General features: G+C 54.4%; 1 protein-coding gene across 2 annotated transcripts in view; it reads left to right on the top strand.

The window, feature by feature from the left end:
• Positions 1-8,617: 8,617 nt before the first annotated feature.
• SYT2 (synaptotagmin 2) overlaps positions 8,618-15,762 on the top strand; it is a 184,515-nt gene continuing 177,370 nt past the window's right edge. For both annotated transcript variants that reach the window (XM_084610963.1, XM_084610965.1), the window contains exon 1: positions 8,618-8,729. The gene's annotated coding sequence lies outside the window, so the exon portion shown is untranslated. The remainder of the gene's footprint in view (positions 8,730-15,762) is intronic.

A 15,762-nucleotide genomic window follows, 5' to 3' on the forward strand; every position in this document is an offset into this window, starting at 1 on the left:
CTCTTACAGGCTGTGCTGAGAGCTTTGTTAGGCTATGGGTTAAACTCTATTGTCATTTACCTCAGGGCCCCCCCGGCAAAAATCAGTGGGTTTGCGCTGGGGTCTAAAATGGGATGAATGTTATTCCCTGAGGCTTTGGTTCTTCTCTCCTTTACACTGCGGTAACAACACAGACATCAGTGGAGTGACTCCAGATTTGCTCTGTGGTGCCTCAAAGCTGTCCAGGTTATAGTGCTGAAATATTAGGGGGGATACTTAAACGCTTTGCTGGATTGGGACCTCAAATCCTGTTCTCCTGTGACACAAAACCCAGCCCGGCATCACAAAGACTGCCATGGAGTAGAGTGAATTGAATATTCTTCCCCAGGCATAATGCTACATCAGCCTGCTGTCCCTTTATCCCCCCCGCCCCCGCCCCGAAATGCTTAAAATTAGGCACTGGTTTGAGGTCTGCCACTTGAGCTAAAAGAGCAGTTTCATTACTGTTATCCTCCAGTGCACCAGCCACTTGAGGGAGATGTCGGTGGCCCATACTTTGCCACTGTCACCTATGCACTCTCAGGAATGAGGAGACCATCCCAACGAAAGCCAGCAACGCAGTGCATTCCACATGGACACTGGGTGCAGTACAGAATCTCTTAACAACCTAAAACAAGGCAGGGTGACATTTTCTAACCCTTATTTTTCATGAGCGTATGGAAGAAGTTGAGCCCAAAAGATGCCTGTTTGAACTAGCTTGCTATTGCTGAGATTAGCTGGCTGCATTATAAAAAGGATTCATATTCCCCTATTAAGGGCCATTAATTAGAAATTCAGACTTCCACAGTATTTGCTCTTTCTGTGGTGCTATTTGAGTTGGTGATAAATCTGCCGCACCTTGATCTCAGTGAGAGCACTTAGCTGGTCTAAGTGTAACCCTATGTCTCTCTAATGCCCACGCATAGAACCTAAGCATCTCTGTATGTCAGAAAGTCCCATCCATGACCCACCCAGACACGTGTTCTCTCACCAATACGCAAGGGAGAGGGGTTCCCAAACTTTAGTGTGGATTACATTTGAATATATAGATTGTCCAGTGGACACTTCATAGAATATCAGGGTTGGAAGGGACCTCAGGAGGTCATCTAATCCAACCCCCTGCTCAAAGCAGGACCAATCCCCAACTAAATCATCCCAGCCAGGGCTTTGGCAAGCGAGGCCTTAAAAACCTCAAAGGAAGGAGATTCTACCACCTCCTTAGGTAACCCATTCCAGTGCTTCACCACCCTCCTACTGAAAAAGTTTTTCCTAATATCCAACCTAAACCTCCCCCACTGCAACTTGAAACCATTGCTCCTCATTCTGTCATCTGCTACCACTGAGAACAGTCTAGATCCATCCTCTTTGGAACCCCCTTTCAGGTAGTTGAAAGCAGCTATCAACCCCCCCCCCCACTCTTCTCTTCTGCAGGCTAAACAATCCCAGTTCCCTCAGCCTCTCCTCATAAGTCATGTGTTCCAGTCCCCTCATCATTTTTGTTGCCCTCCGCTGGACATTTTCCAATTTTTTCACATCCTTCTTGTAGTGTGGGGCCCAAAATTGGGCATAGTACTCCAGATGAGGCCTCACCAATGTCGAATAGAGGGGAACGATCCCATCCCTCAATCTGCTGGCAATGCCCCTACTTATACAGCCCAAAATGCCATTAGCCTTCTTGGCAACAAGGCACACTGTTGACTCATATCCAGTTACTTGTCCACTGTAACCCCTAGGTCCTTTCCGCAGGACTGCTGCTGAGCCATTCGGTCCCTAGTCTGTAGCGGTGCATGGGATTCTTCCATCCTAAGTGCAGGACTCTGCACTTGTCCTTGTTGAACCTCATCAGATTTCTTTTGGCCCAATCCTCTAATTTGTCTAGGTCCCTCTGTATCCTATCCCTACCTTCCAGCGTATCTACCACTCCTCCCAGTTTAGTGTCATCTGCAAACTTGCTGAGGGTGCAATCCACACCATCCTCCAGATCATTAATGAAGATATTGAACAAAACCAGCCCCAGGACTGACCCTTGGGGCACTCTGCTTAATGCCACTTCCCATGCCATAATAGTCACTGTAGCCAGGCGGAGACTCACCAGCAGCATCTCAGGGAATTAGCATTCAGCCTCCAGAGCACCTCCTTCAGGCCAGTGACTTGCCACCCCTGGCCCCCATGTCCCTCCTGGACCCCGATGCCCTTGTCTTGGGTGCTGCCCCATGGCAGTACACCCACAGTTCCAGGTCTCCCCCTCTTAGGGGAGCCCCCCCACCCACTATCCCCACTTCGCCTCAGTCTTCGGCTACTGCCAGTCACCAACTAGCTCCCTGGGGCAGACTGCAGTATAAGCCACTCATCACAGGTGAGGGGATTTGAACTTGCTGCCTCTGCCTACCCGCAGCTGCCCCTGCAACTCCTGTACCAAATAGGCTTTCCTAAGCCCAAGCTCCCCGGCTCCCTTGGCCTTCCCCAGCCCTGCTCCCAGTCTAGGTACTTTCTCAGCCCTTGCAGCCAGGTCACTCTCTCTCCAAGCTAGAGAGAGTCTCTTCTGGAACTTCTGGCTCACAGCCTTTATAGAGCCCCCTGGGCCCTGACTGGGGCATGGCCCCCTGCTGCTGCCACTTCCCCCAGTCAGCCGGGGTTTTATTCCCTGCCCCAGTCCCAGCCCTCTGCAGGGCTTTTTCAACCTCTTCAGGGCTGGAGGGAGTGAGTGAGTGAGTGAGTGGATGGACGGATGGATGGATGGATGGATGTGATGTGATGTGATGGTACGGTACCAGCCCTGGATGGCAAATCTGCTCTCGCCTGAGAGCTGGAGACTTGTGTTTTTGAAGCATAAAAGACTGAGTGTGAGTTAGCTGCTCCCATAGTATCTGTTCACCTGCCCAGGAGTTTGTTGCAAAGACTGGGCAGATAAAGAGCCTGAAGGACATTTGAGTTAAACAAGAAGGAGGAGACTTTCTGCTTTAGCAAGGGGGTGTGTGTGTGTGTGCAGAATGGCATGTGGGCTGTAAAACCAGAGAGTGCTGGAGTGAAGGGAAAGGTGAGTCCAGCTGCTGAGATTCTGATCAAACAAGGACAATTCACTGGGGAGAGAAGGCAGCCAGAACTGAAGCAGGCTGCCAGTCTTTCTCAGGCTGAGCCCCGGCTGCATTGCTGACCTGCCACTCACCCATCATTTGCAAGCCAGAGGGGGCAGGTGCAGCCTCCTGCCAGCCACAGAGCTCAGAAAAACTGGACTGAACAAGCTTCTGGAGGACAATGCAGTTCTGTTGATATCGAAAAGCCTTGGGAACTCATGTCAGTTTCACCAACTGGGGGTGGGGGAGTTCCGACAATACCGTTTGGACATTTCAGAATGAACCTTTTTATTCTTTTGTTCTGAATTATTTTGATTTAGAGTTTTATATATTGTATTGTTCTACTAGAAGATAGAATTTTAAAAAGTCAAAATCAAAGAAAAACGTGTTGGCTGATCCAAAATGAATTGGGTTTTTTACAATGATCTTCCGTATCGAATTGGGAATTTTGGGGACTTTGTTCTGATTCGAAATGCAGCCGATGTTTTAAGGCTCAAAATCTGTCATGAAATGGCTTTTCTACCCCCGGCCTAGCTCCACTTGGGAGCAAGAGGGTTGGGAGTAGGCCACTGGAGAAACCTGCCAGTGACTGGCCTGGATTGCGCACATGCAGGAAGGTATCCGTACATTAGCTCTGCTAAATCAATGGGCTACAGCCCGACCAGAGGCATCAGGCTGTCCCTTAGTGAGGCACGAGCCCCAGCTTGGAAATCCCTACCCCCCTTGGGATAAAGGGTGTGACCTCTATCAGGGTTAGCTCACACCCCCATCACACACACCCACGGAAACTAGGTTGATTTACTCCAACTGAGGTTCTCGGACATTGATGCTTATTCACTTTACTCTTTGCACTGAATGCATGCGATGAAGTGAGCTGTAGCTCACGAAAACTTATGCTCAGATAAATTTGTTAGTCTCTAAGGTGCCACAAGTCCTCCTTTTCTTTTCTCTTTACTCTGTGTGTGTCTTTCAGAGAAGCCTTTACAAACCCAATGTCCTCCCCATGCTGCTGGACATGAAAGATTCCAGGGCAGCTTCTGGCACTGGAAGGCCTCACGTAGTGCCCTCGGCCCACATTTCTCCTCCTCCCCAGGTTGGGGCTGTCTGGCTGCTGCTTTCCACCCCAGAGCTGGCTGCATTTGTAAAGCATTTTTATATCCTTTGGGATAAAGGGGCTGTATATATGGATCTGTAAGAGGGGGTGATAGTATGAGTATGGGACCTCTTCACCTGCATGCTCCCTACTCCAAACAGCTGCCATTTTGTTTTGTTAAATCAACTTCCTCCTATGCCAGGCAAAAAAGTTTTTCTCCCCAAAATGTGAAGTTTCCCTTCCTTCCAAGACTACACCGAGCCAAGGTCCAAGAGGGACAATCTCCCATCCCATCCCAGTGACACGTCTAATGTCTGATCCCACGTGACCCCTCGAGGCCAGAAGGAGGAGCTTTTTCCAAGCAGCGAAAAGCTGGGGTCTTCCTTGCCCATGAGACACAGCCCTGGCTTCTAGCCCAGGGAGGAAGCTGGTGAGGTATTGAACTTGAAAGCCATGATGTTCTGAGTTATAGAAATAATCATGATACTTAGTTCTTCACCAGCTGATCTCAAAGGGAGTTGGGTGCCTATATATCTATCAGGGTCTGGGCTTAACCCAAGTTCACACGAAGTCTGGGAATAGGTCCTGAATCTCCTGACTCCCAGTCTAATTCTTTATCTCTATTAAATAGAATATTTCTTTCCGCCTGAGGACTTTAGAGTTGATTTCAAGGCACTACCCTGGCTTCACAGATAAAGCAGGGGTTGTGGTCCCAACCCCATTTTAATGGGGTCACCAAGGCTGGTGTTCGACTCGCTGGGACCTAGGGCTGAAGCCGAAGCCTGAGCCCCATCGCCCAGGGCTGAAGCCTGAATGCTTCAGCCCTGGGAAGGGGGGCTAAGGTTATATGCTTCAGCTTTGCCTGCCCTGTGCCAGCAGGGCTGGGGTGGCCTCGAGCTTTGTGCCCCATCCTGGGGGCATGTAGTAATTTTTGTTGTCAGAAGAGGGGTCACGGTGCAACGAAGTTTGAGAACCACTGAGATAGAGGGATCGAAAAATAGCCCAGATACTGTTTTAAAAATACAAACAAATGAAGATCAGACATTGCTGGAATGGTTTGCCGACATAATATATATAGGCTAAGCAAAACCCATGAAGGCAGGGATGGGTTAAAGGTATGATTAGGAATAAGTTGGGGGATGCCCTGGATAATGTAATGTGCCCATCCTCATGCCCACAAAAGCTCTCTGTCCAATCAGAGCTGGAGGGGAAATGATTCTTCTTTTCCCCATGAAACATTTTGACAAAAATCAACATTCAAAGGTCAGAAGTTTCATTAGAAATGTTCCTTGGAAAGGACAGACAAATCCTGGGAGAGAATCAATTTAAAAGGGAGAAAATTTAACTTGGGGGAGGGCGGGGCTGGTTGATTATTATTTTTAATGTAAACCTGAACATTGCTCCCAAAATGGATGTTTTGCAGTCGAAAATTTCCATTTCTAAACCAGTTCTCATCCCAGTGTTCATGGCTGACCAGGTCTAGCTGCGACACCCTGTAGCTCTGATGGGGAAAGTCACTGCCAGACAATGGGCAAAATTCTCCCATCTGCAGAGAGCCAGCCCAAAGCTCAGCTGCCACTTGAATGGCATTAGTGGAACTTAAGTGGTGCCTAGCTTCACGCTGACTCTCTGCACCGGGGCAAATTTCACCTAGCGTGATTCGAAACTGCTTCCGAAGGAGAATGTGCACCGATAGGCTAGCTGCGAGGGCATTGTGCATTTTGCCCAAGTGTTACTGCATCCAGTAGCATTCCTGCCAGGTTCTGAGATACCCAGGTAAGGTGTGTTCTTCAGGAACGCCAACCACTTTGCAAGCGGGGGACAGATTCTGCAGGCAAAATTTCCACTTGCTTGACAGGGTGTTCTGCTTGCAGATGCACAGGAGGATAGGCGGCCGCAGTATAGCCTCTGTTGCCCATCACGGCAGTCATTCTGGGCACAGCAGTGCCAGTAGTTCACATAAAGTCACAGACTCTGATCCTGCATTGAGGACCGTGTGGGCAGATTCCTGGGATGTGATGCAGGAACGGGGGGTTGCCCATGCACTTCTAAGTGCAGGACTGGGGCCTGGGTCACGAGAGCATATTTTACTGAGAGAAGCGCTGCTGATCAGACACAGAGATTCTCCTCTGTTCTGCCCTCGGGGGGTTGAGAGGAGGGTTACTTTGGTGACAAAGTGTTCTGGGATCCTCTGGTAAAAGGGGCTAGAGCAGAGTCAAGTATCTTACGTTGTCATAGCAGGAACCAGATGGCGCTGTTACAAATAATCTTACAAGTTCTTTTTCCTAACGTGAGAGCAAGTTTTTAGTCTTTGAAGAAATGCTGTATTGAAGTAAGTTTTTATTGCTGGCCTTCTTTAGGGGAGCTGTTGTAAGGAGCTGGAGAGTTTGCTCTTTGCCTTATTCTCTAGCCTGAGTCAATTCTGGGACTGCTCCCTGGGGACGCGACAAGGGTGTTGGGCTGAGATTCCCAGAAAACCGGATTGTCTGCATGCTGTTTGACCCCCTTCCATCCCAGGATGGGTGTTTACATGTCATTAAAACAAGTTACACTTAGACTCTGTGTCACCGATTTTCTCTTCACTGGTAGCTGACCTGCAAGGCCTAGGTAGATGCTACTGCTCCACAGAATGGCAACAGTATTATAGTATTGTAACCAGGTGTTGGGATATGTTAGGGTTAAGTAAAGACCCGGGAAACTGCTGGTGTGCTAACATGGCATGAGGGACAAAAGGCACAGACAGGCAGTATTTCTTTGTTTAATAAATAAGTTGCTATATTTTTCCCTTCCCTGTAGCTTGTTGAGAACTGATAAGCCTTGCAGCTGCATGAGAAATGTCGTTGTCTAAAAAATACCCTTTGCGTAATAGAAGTGTGATCTCCCCCTCCCTTCTTTCCCAGCTATACAAGCAGGCCCAGCGTCATGGCCCCTTCCTCCCACCCCGGAGAACTGCTCATGGCCCCTTCCTCCCTCCAGTAAGAACTGCTAACTGTAGCAACAAATTATTGCAAAGCAATGTATTTTCAAGGTAAAAATGTCTGTATAACATGCATAGTGTTGCAAACAAGAGAAAGGGACAGGTATAGTAATTATATGGGTGTTTTATGACTTAATAAGGGGTTTGGGGGCGTTGTAACGGATGTAGGCATTTACATACTAACTTAAATTTAAAAAGCGTGCTGTAATTAATCCAGTGCTTAGTGGACAATTGGGTGGAGGGGACCAAGTATCGCAATGAAGAAGCCAGCACTCAAATCCGCCTCCGGGTCAATCTGCCCGCCTTCTGGCGAGAGCGTGTCTCGGTCTCCCTCTAATGGCTACGCCCTGTCCAGCAGTTTGTGAGGCGGCTCCAGGCTTTGCACTGCAGGAGCTGGGTTTGGTAGCATCCGATGCAGTGGGCTGTAGCTCAGGAAAGCTGATGCTCAAATAAATTGGTTCCTCTCTTAGGGGCCACACGTCCTCCTGTTCTTTTTGCGAATACAGACTAACACGGCTGCTCCTCTGAATCCAGCAGGAGTGATACAGGTACCCCAGGTTCAAGCCCAGGGCGGACAGCTCAGCCCAGGGTATGTTACATTCCCGCACAAATGGAGGTCTTTAACTGCCCCATAGGCAATCACTAGACGGGGCAGAGGGCAGCTGACTCTAGTTTGCTAATACAGAGTAATAGAGTTTTGTCCTTCCCTAGCCCCTCCGAGGACCTCGAAGCCCATCACAGCCACTCCTGAAGTAAGCCTGATCCGTCCGTTCACCCACCCCAGCCCGCCCGGGGGACAGGACAGGTGTGATTGTCCCTGTGTCACGGAGTGAGAAGCTGACACACAGAGGAGCCACTTGGCCAACTTCCTCCAGCAGGCGAGCGGCACAGCCAGGGACAGAACCCAGGAGTCCTGCCTCCCCAGCCCCACGGCGAGGCAGCGCTCTCTGGCCTCCAGCGGGCCCCCCCCCCCTGCATTCAGCACTAGTCCGGGCGAGGGGAAGCCGAAGTCACAACGCGCCAGCCCCAAAGAGGAGCCGTCCAAAGGGGGGGGGAGTGGGGGGCTGCGCATCCACGGGGGCCTCGATCCGGGTAGCGCGTCGGCTCCCCAGCCTCGCCTCTGCCGGGGGTCGCCTGGCTCGGAGCCCGCCACTGCGCAGCGCCCGGAGGCCACGGTAGCGCTCGGAGCGAGCCCGGGCTGCGCCTGAAGCCTCCTCCCCGCCGCTCCTGCCAGCGCAGCGACCTGCCCCCGGCGCGGCGCCAGCCCCATTTCCCGGCCGCGGCGCGCAGCAAAGCCGGGCTGGGGCGGGGGGCGCTTGGGCGGGGCGGGGGGATGGGCCGCCCCGCGGTGGGGAGGAGCTGAGGGGGGGGGGCGCAGCCTTCCTCCCCCCTCCCGACCCCGCTCCATTAACGCAGATGCTTTAGCCAATGAGGTGGGAGCGCTGCGCTCCGACGCCGCACGGGAGCCCCGGCGGGCTGGCGACTCTGCCGCATTCGGGGCTCGAGCTGCCGGAGCCCAGGCTCGGGGCGTCCTGGTCCCGCGCGCCGGCTCCGCTCCCGCAGGCGGGTGAGTTTCCCGGCTCTGCGGCAAGGGTCCGGGGCGCTGCTGCCCGCCCCGGCTTGGCGCCCCTGGCGTCGCTGGGTGGGCTTGGGGCGCGGCGGAGGGAAAGAGCTCCCTGAAGTTTGCTTGTTTTCTCCCTGGGAAGGGGAGCGGCGCTGGGTGCTGCTGGGGGGGCTCCTGGGCCCGCTGGCTGACTCGGGGGGCGCCTGGTTTGCACCGGGCATATTTGCGCCCGGGCTCCTCTACACTGGGCACGGGCAGTTCAGAGCCCCGGCGCCGCTGGGCTTGCTGCATCAGTTATGAAAGTATAACAGTTGCCTGAGCCCCGGCCCCTCTTTCATTGCCGGTGAAGCCCTGGGGCTGGAGAGCCTAGCGTGTGGCATGCGGGCTTGGCAGGGGGCCCCTCGCCTCCGGGCGCTGCGGAGAAGGAGAGATGTGGGGGTGATTTCAAGGTTCCAGCCAGGAAGTGGCTCCGGCCCGGGGTTGGTCCTGACCGGGAAGACTCCTGAGCACTGGTTAGGGTAAAGCAAGAAGTGCAGGGGTGATGCTGCAGGGCTGGCGTCTCTTGTCTCAAGGCTGCAATTCGGGGGCTTCCCTCAGGCAGGACACGGGGCTTGGGATCCCAAGGGATGCTGGCGAGACAAGGAGGGAAGTGAGGACAGAACGTTTCCCACCTGGTCTCTGGCCTGCCTGTGGGTCACGCGGGCAGCCTGGGCTGGGTCTGAAGCCCCAGAGAGGATCTGGAGCATCTGTGCTCATGCCAGCTTGCTGTACGATGCCACTAGTGTATGGGGGGCGATTACACAGTGGGTGCCTGCCGCCTGCAGGGTCCCTGGAGAGCAAACAAACTTTCTGGCTGCCTGCCTGTGGTGTGAGGAAGGGGTGGATTCAGGGGTGTCCTTTCATGGGTAAGATGGGCCAGCTCCGAACAGCCCTGAGCTTTGATCCCAGTCACCCTACAATGGGCCACATCCAAACCCTGGATCTAAGCAGCACCTTCCCTGTGACCCACTGTGTACCCCTGGTTGGTGCGCGTGGCCATCCCCGCTGTCCGAGGGACCCTGAGGCCAGTGGCACCATGTGCCGTGTTGCTGCAGAAAGAAGGGCTCCCCATCCCCTTCCAGGAGTGCACCACTGATGGGATGAACCCACTGCGCCAAAGTGAAGCATGTCAGTACCGGGCGTGCTGAGCGTGTCCGCACCGGGGGGAAGATGAGAACGAGTGTCTCTGGGCACGCAGCTGGGAGCGGGGCCCGGAGCAGGCCAGAATGGGTCAGAAAAGCGAGGCTGGGGAGTGGGACAAGGGCAGGAATGAGAAAAAGGTGACGGGAGGAAGCAAGCGCAGATGAAGGCGGGCGAGAGCGTGCCAGCCCTATATGCCAGCCGCTGGTGTGGGGCTGAGGCCAGCGCCTCGGTTTGTGTAGGGGTCGCTCCATGACAGCACGCTCCATTGCTGAGGGGAGGCGTTTCTCTGGGTGATTTGCAGCAGGAAGAAAGCGAGAGCCCAGCAGGCCTGAGTGGGCCCCGTGGGGTGGGGTCTGGGAGAGACAGTGCAGTGACTCTGACGGCTTCACGCCAGCGTCATTGGGGGCAGGGTCCATCTCTCATGTCCCAGGGGATGCAGCAGATTAAATACCAGCGCCAAGCAGAGACTGTCAACCCCCCCCGCCCCCCCGGCCTCTGTCATTCCCCCCCTTGCCAGCAGTGCCTAGGAAGAATTGCTGGCAGAGGCGTCTCTGTCTCCTTGCCAGCTGCTGAGAGGAGGGTCACTCTCCGAGCTCTCAGTCTATTACCGCACTGGAGCACTTACAAGATGAGGCGGGAGATACCAACTCCCTACTCTTGAGTCATTAGCGCTGCCTGTCCACGACAAGGCTGGGTCTCCTCCTGCTGCAGCCGGGACGGGCTTGCAGTCTCAGTGGGCAGAGATGGGCTGGGATTGCAGCCCGATGGCCCAGCCTGGCACCCCCAAACAATCAGGTTAGGCCAGCCAGAGCAAGGGGGAATCGGGGTTCTCTCCAAAGACAGGGACTGGGCAGAGCTGACGCGTGAGCATTATAACTTGTTACAGCAGGATGGTCTAGCCAGGACTCCTGGGTGCTATTTCCAGCCCTAGGGAGAGAGTGTAGTCTAGTGGTTAGCAATGGCTATTAGCCAGGATGGTCAGGGACACAACCCCCATGCTCTGCATGTCCCTGAACCTCTGACTGCCACATGCTGGGACTGGACAACAGGGGATGGATCACTCCACTATTGCCCTGTTCTGTTCATTCCCTCTGAAGCACCTGGCATTGGCCACTGGGCTAGATGGACCACTGGTCTGACTCAGGGTGGCCGTTCTGATGTGGTGCTCTTGTTAAAGCAGGAGGGGTAGGGGAGAGGGGGCCGGACTGGGCCAGGATTTGGTCTCCTGTGGTGTTTATGCTGAAAGGTGTTTCCCTTGGTTGGTAGGCTCCCAATTCTGGAGTGGGCATAGTTGCCCCCTGTCCCCAGGGGGGCTGTGCCAGCTGCTATTCACTTTGCCTCTTTTCTTTTGCTAGGTTCAGTGGGTGTCAACGCTGCTGGTGAGGGGGGTGTAGGGTGGGGCGCGAGTGCCCCACTGCTCGGGAGAGGTGCCAGGACTGCAGGGTTGTGTGTGGTGGTCTTGGAGGTGGAGGAGTACCCAGCCGCGGGGAGGGGGAGGGGAAGGAAGGGATGCCTAGTTGTGTGTGTGTGTGAAAGGGGATCCCGGGATGGGAGTGTCCCGGGGGGGTAGGGGGGGTGTTCCAGTGGGCTCTACCGTATAACCAGCAGCACCAGAAATTGGTGGCCGTGTTCACACGGCACGAGCACGTCCGGGCTCTGACCCCTCTTGTTCTAAGAAGGGCCTGTCTGGCTGTGACGTGGCTGACGTTGTTGGCGTGGGCACCTTGTTCTCTGGCAGCTTCGTTCCCTCTGGGCAGAGAGGGGGTGTTTCATTCCCTTCTGGGAGCCCTGTCACTGGGAGTCCAGCCTGCAGCCACGGACTGCCCCAGCTGAGACCTTGCTACAGCTTGGGTTAGGGGGCATTCTCCCCTTGCAGACAACGCTGACCCCAATGCCCCAGGAGCGCGCTGCAGGGAGCCGGCAGGGGACTCAGTAGGGGGCGCTCTGCCCTCTGAGTCAGTGCTGACCCCCATGCCCCAGCACGGTGCTAGGGGTGCTGTGCGGCAAAATGGGGGGATGGTTTTGGTGAGACATCAAGCCTAGGCCCTCCCCACTCATGGGCTGCTGGTGCTTTCCATCTGAGCAGAGGAATTAAAGCTGGTGCCCTGCCCACGTCCAGTGATTACGTTCTGCTGAACTGAATTCCCCCTGCAGTTTCAGTTGCATACGATATTCTCCTTCGCTTCCTGCCCTAATGTAGTGTCGTGTTCTTGTGCACTGCTACACAGTAGCCACGACCCACCCAAGGGACGGCTGCATTTCAGCCATGGAATAAGTAAGGCCTCTCTGTTCTGTACGCACCACCCAAAGGAATCGTGATGCTGAATGAATGAATGCCGGCAAAGTGCTTTGAGATCACCACGTGCTATAGAAGTGAGTGTCATTATTATGGCTGGCATTTGACAAAGGGGGAAACTGAGGCAGGGAAACTGCATGTGCCCCAGGCCACACAGCAGAGCCCAAAATAGAACCCATAAGGCCAGACTGCCAGTCCCCTCTAACTGCTAGACCAGGCCACCTTGCTATGAGACTTGAAAGACAAGGTTCTGCTCCCCAGAGCCCACGATAACATAAGGAGAGTGGAATGGTTGCATTAACCCCATCAGTGCTGAGCCACATCTCTGTGAAACACCTCCCCCTCCCACCCCCTTGCAGCGTGGCTGGATGCAGCTGGTAGACCTGGGCCTCTGACTGCCAGATGCTGGGACTGGAGGACAGGGGATGGATCACTTGATAACTGCCCTGTTCTGTTCATTTCCTTTGAAGTATCTGGCACAGGCCACTGTCAGAAAACAGGATACTGGGCTAGATGGATCATTGGTCTGACCCAATATGGCTGTTCTTATGTCTCCTGTTCTCTGGCAGCATGTGGCCAGGGCTCACTCTTCGCCCCCCAGAAGCAGGAAAAGGGGTTAGGACCCAAGCAAGAGTCTAACCCGGGTTGGGTAAGTGACTTGCGCAAGGTCACACAATGAGTCAGTGGCAGAGCTGGGATGACAGCCGAGTTGGGTCTGGCTGAGAGTACCATGATCAGTGTATTAGCCAAGGCTAGTTCCCTGGCCTCATTACTGCTCCCCTTGCACACAGGACCCCTGGGGCAGGGGGGCGTGCAGCACGGATGCCTGGCATCTCACAGTCCCAAATGCCTTGGGAACTTTCCCCTTCCTTGGAGGAAGTGAAGGGATGGGGCAGGAAGGGGAGTGATGCTGCTGCACATGCTGCTATGCTCTGACTGGTCACAACAGCCATGTGGGGAACCCCAGCTACTCCTGTGTTTAGCCATGTTAGCGTGGCCCAGAGCAGCTGCCTGCCATAGGCCCTGGTGGGTGGTTTAGAGCTCAGGATAGACCTGGAGTGGGGGATCGGAACCAAAATCCAGGGTCCCACCTCTCTGAGCTCCGTGAGAGAAACAGGAGTTCTGCATCCCAACCTTGCAGCTTGGGTCCATCTCTGTCTGCGCTACGATCTTCCCACCTGGCTACAAAGACTCCTCCCCGAGAGAGAGAAGGGTTAGGGAGGTGGAGGGCGGCAGGAGGAGTTTATCCACAGGCAGGCAGCCTGCACTTCACTCCCCCCGCCCCACTCCAAACCTCTCATCTAGCCGCAGCCAGGTTTCGGCGGGCGGATTCCTCGGTGCATGGGGATGTGCCTGTCCCATGGGTGGTCGAACGGCCTGCAATCAGGGGGCCCGACTTGGCACCTCCTATGATGAGTGGGCACAATGCATCCTGGATCTTCATTACCAATCAGGCAGCTGCGTTCATCCCTCGGGGTGTGGGAGCTTGAGTGGGGGGAACTGCTTTGGAAAGCCCCTCAGAACCCTCCAGTCTTTCTCCCCCCCTCACCCCCCCGCCCAGCTTGTGCAGCTTGGTGTTCACCAGTTCGGAGCCACTGGGAACTGACTGGGCCATGCAGATGCCTCTCTGCAGTGGTGGAGTGCTGTGGTCACCGCCCGGTGCCTGTCGCTTAACGAGCGCAGGGTTTTATTTGTTAATTCTTTGTTGCTGAGATGATGCTGCAGATTTCTTTTTTCCCCTCCTGGCACCAGAAACTACAGAAAAGCAGCAACGGGTAGGAAGGGTCACTTGCCGTCTGCTGCATCATTTCTCTGTAGCACGTGTCCTTTGAAGGAGACTCTCTGTAATTGCTGGCTGCTCTAATGAGATAGGAGCAGTAGTTAATACTCTGCGTTTGCCTGTCACTTGAGAATCTCAAAGCACTTTGCAAAAATGTCGTTATCCCGCTTTTCAAATGGGGGAAACTGAGGCATAGAGCAAAGGCGTGACATTCCCAAGGTCCTAGCTGTGATTTAGTTGTGGAGTCAGACTTCCTAGGTCTTCCTGCCTTTCAAACGATATTACTGCTACTTCGCCAGAACAAAACCTACCGAAACACTCGTCCAGGCCTTTTTGCTCACTGATTTCAAAGTGCTTTGCCAAGAGAAGTCAGTGTTTACTCCCCATTTTACAGATGGCGAAACTGAGGCAAAGAGTGGGGCGGTGGCTTCCCTGAAGTTACATGGCAAGTCAGTGCGAGAGCCAGGCTTAGAACCCCAGTCTCTTGGCCCGCAGTTATATGTTTGATCCACTGGACCACACTGACGTTCCTTGGTGTAGCTAGAGAGAAGCTGTCACGATGTCCAGTTTCTCCATGACGGGCTTGCTTTCTGTGAGCATCAGCCCCCAACACACCAGCGGCAACCTAGTGTTGCTATTGTTAGGTGTATTACAGTAGCACCAGGACCCCTTTGCGCTAGGGGCTGTACGCACAATTGAGCCAAAGGAAGAAGATGAAAAGACTCTTGCTGAGTGGGCTAATTAGCGCTGGTTGGGGTAGCCAATGGGATGCCAACACATCTCCTCAGCTCGGAAGCGGACTGAGACCCAAACGGTGCCTTGCACACTGGGGTCATGCGGCAGCCATCGGCTGTGGGTCACTGCTGCCTGGGGCTCCGTTTCAGGGGCTGGGAGGCTCCATTCCCATTCTCAGCCCTTTGGGCCATCAAGTGCCCCCGTCTTTATGTTTTAAAAGGGAATGACAGCTGGAATGTTGTGCCTGTGAAAACGGGGCTTGGCAGCGCTGTCTGGGGCCGGAGGGACTGTTAGCATGGCCAGATGCTATCTCAGCAGCACTCACCCACCTTTCTGTGCAAGGGCCTGGGAAATCTGCCTCCTGCTCCTTCTCTTCTTCTCCCCTCTTCCTCCCTCCCCATCTGCGTCTCGCTCAGTTTGGGCAAAGGACTCCTCTCTGGGGACGTGCCATGACTTAAGGAGAGGGCTAGTGGGAGCCAGAGAGAACCACAAGGTCTGTCCAGGTTCTGCAGCCTCACTAGAGACTCCCCTTTGTATCCATTACAGCCCAGTCCTGGCTCTTCTCCATTGCAAGGAGCTCTCCAGGCTGATCCTGGGAGGTGCTGAGTGCCAGCGAGCTTGCTCCCCTGCAGGCCAGTACCAGTGGCAGGCGAGTAGGTGTCCCGTGGCGCTCCCGGGAGGGGTAGTGCCTCGTCTCTGGAGATAACTGGGAAGGGAAGGTCGCTCAGGGTGTGTCTGTTCTCCAAGGGAGCCCTCTGCCAGCCCTGCTGCTTGCTGAACCCACGCCTGTACCGTTATTCTGGGGACCCTTCCCACGATGATGTTGGGCAGCGGGCCTGACCTAAAGCACACACGGTGGAAACACGCCCGCTGACTTCCAGGGGCGGGATTTGGCCCTCGTGTCCCCAGCTCCTGTTACTAGATCACGACGACTGTGATTTTAGGTGTTTTCCCAGCAAGCTCCAGCTCCTGGAGTCAGCTGGTTCTGGGAGGGTCACCATTCAGTTCCTAGCCCTCCTGGTTGTAAAGAAGAGCTGGAAAAG

The sequence above is a fragment of the Lepidochelys olivacea genome (genome assembly GCF_965140295.1).
Source record: "Lepidochelys olivacea isolate rLepOli2 genome assembly, chromosome: 21".
NCBI lineage: Eukaryota > Metazoa > Chordata > Testudines > Cheloniidae > Lepidochelys > Lepidochelys olivacea.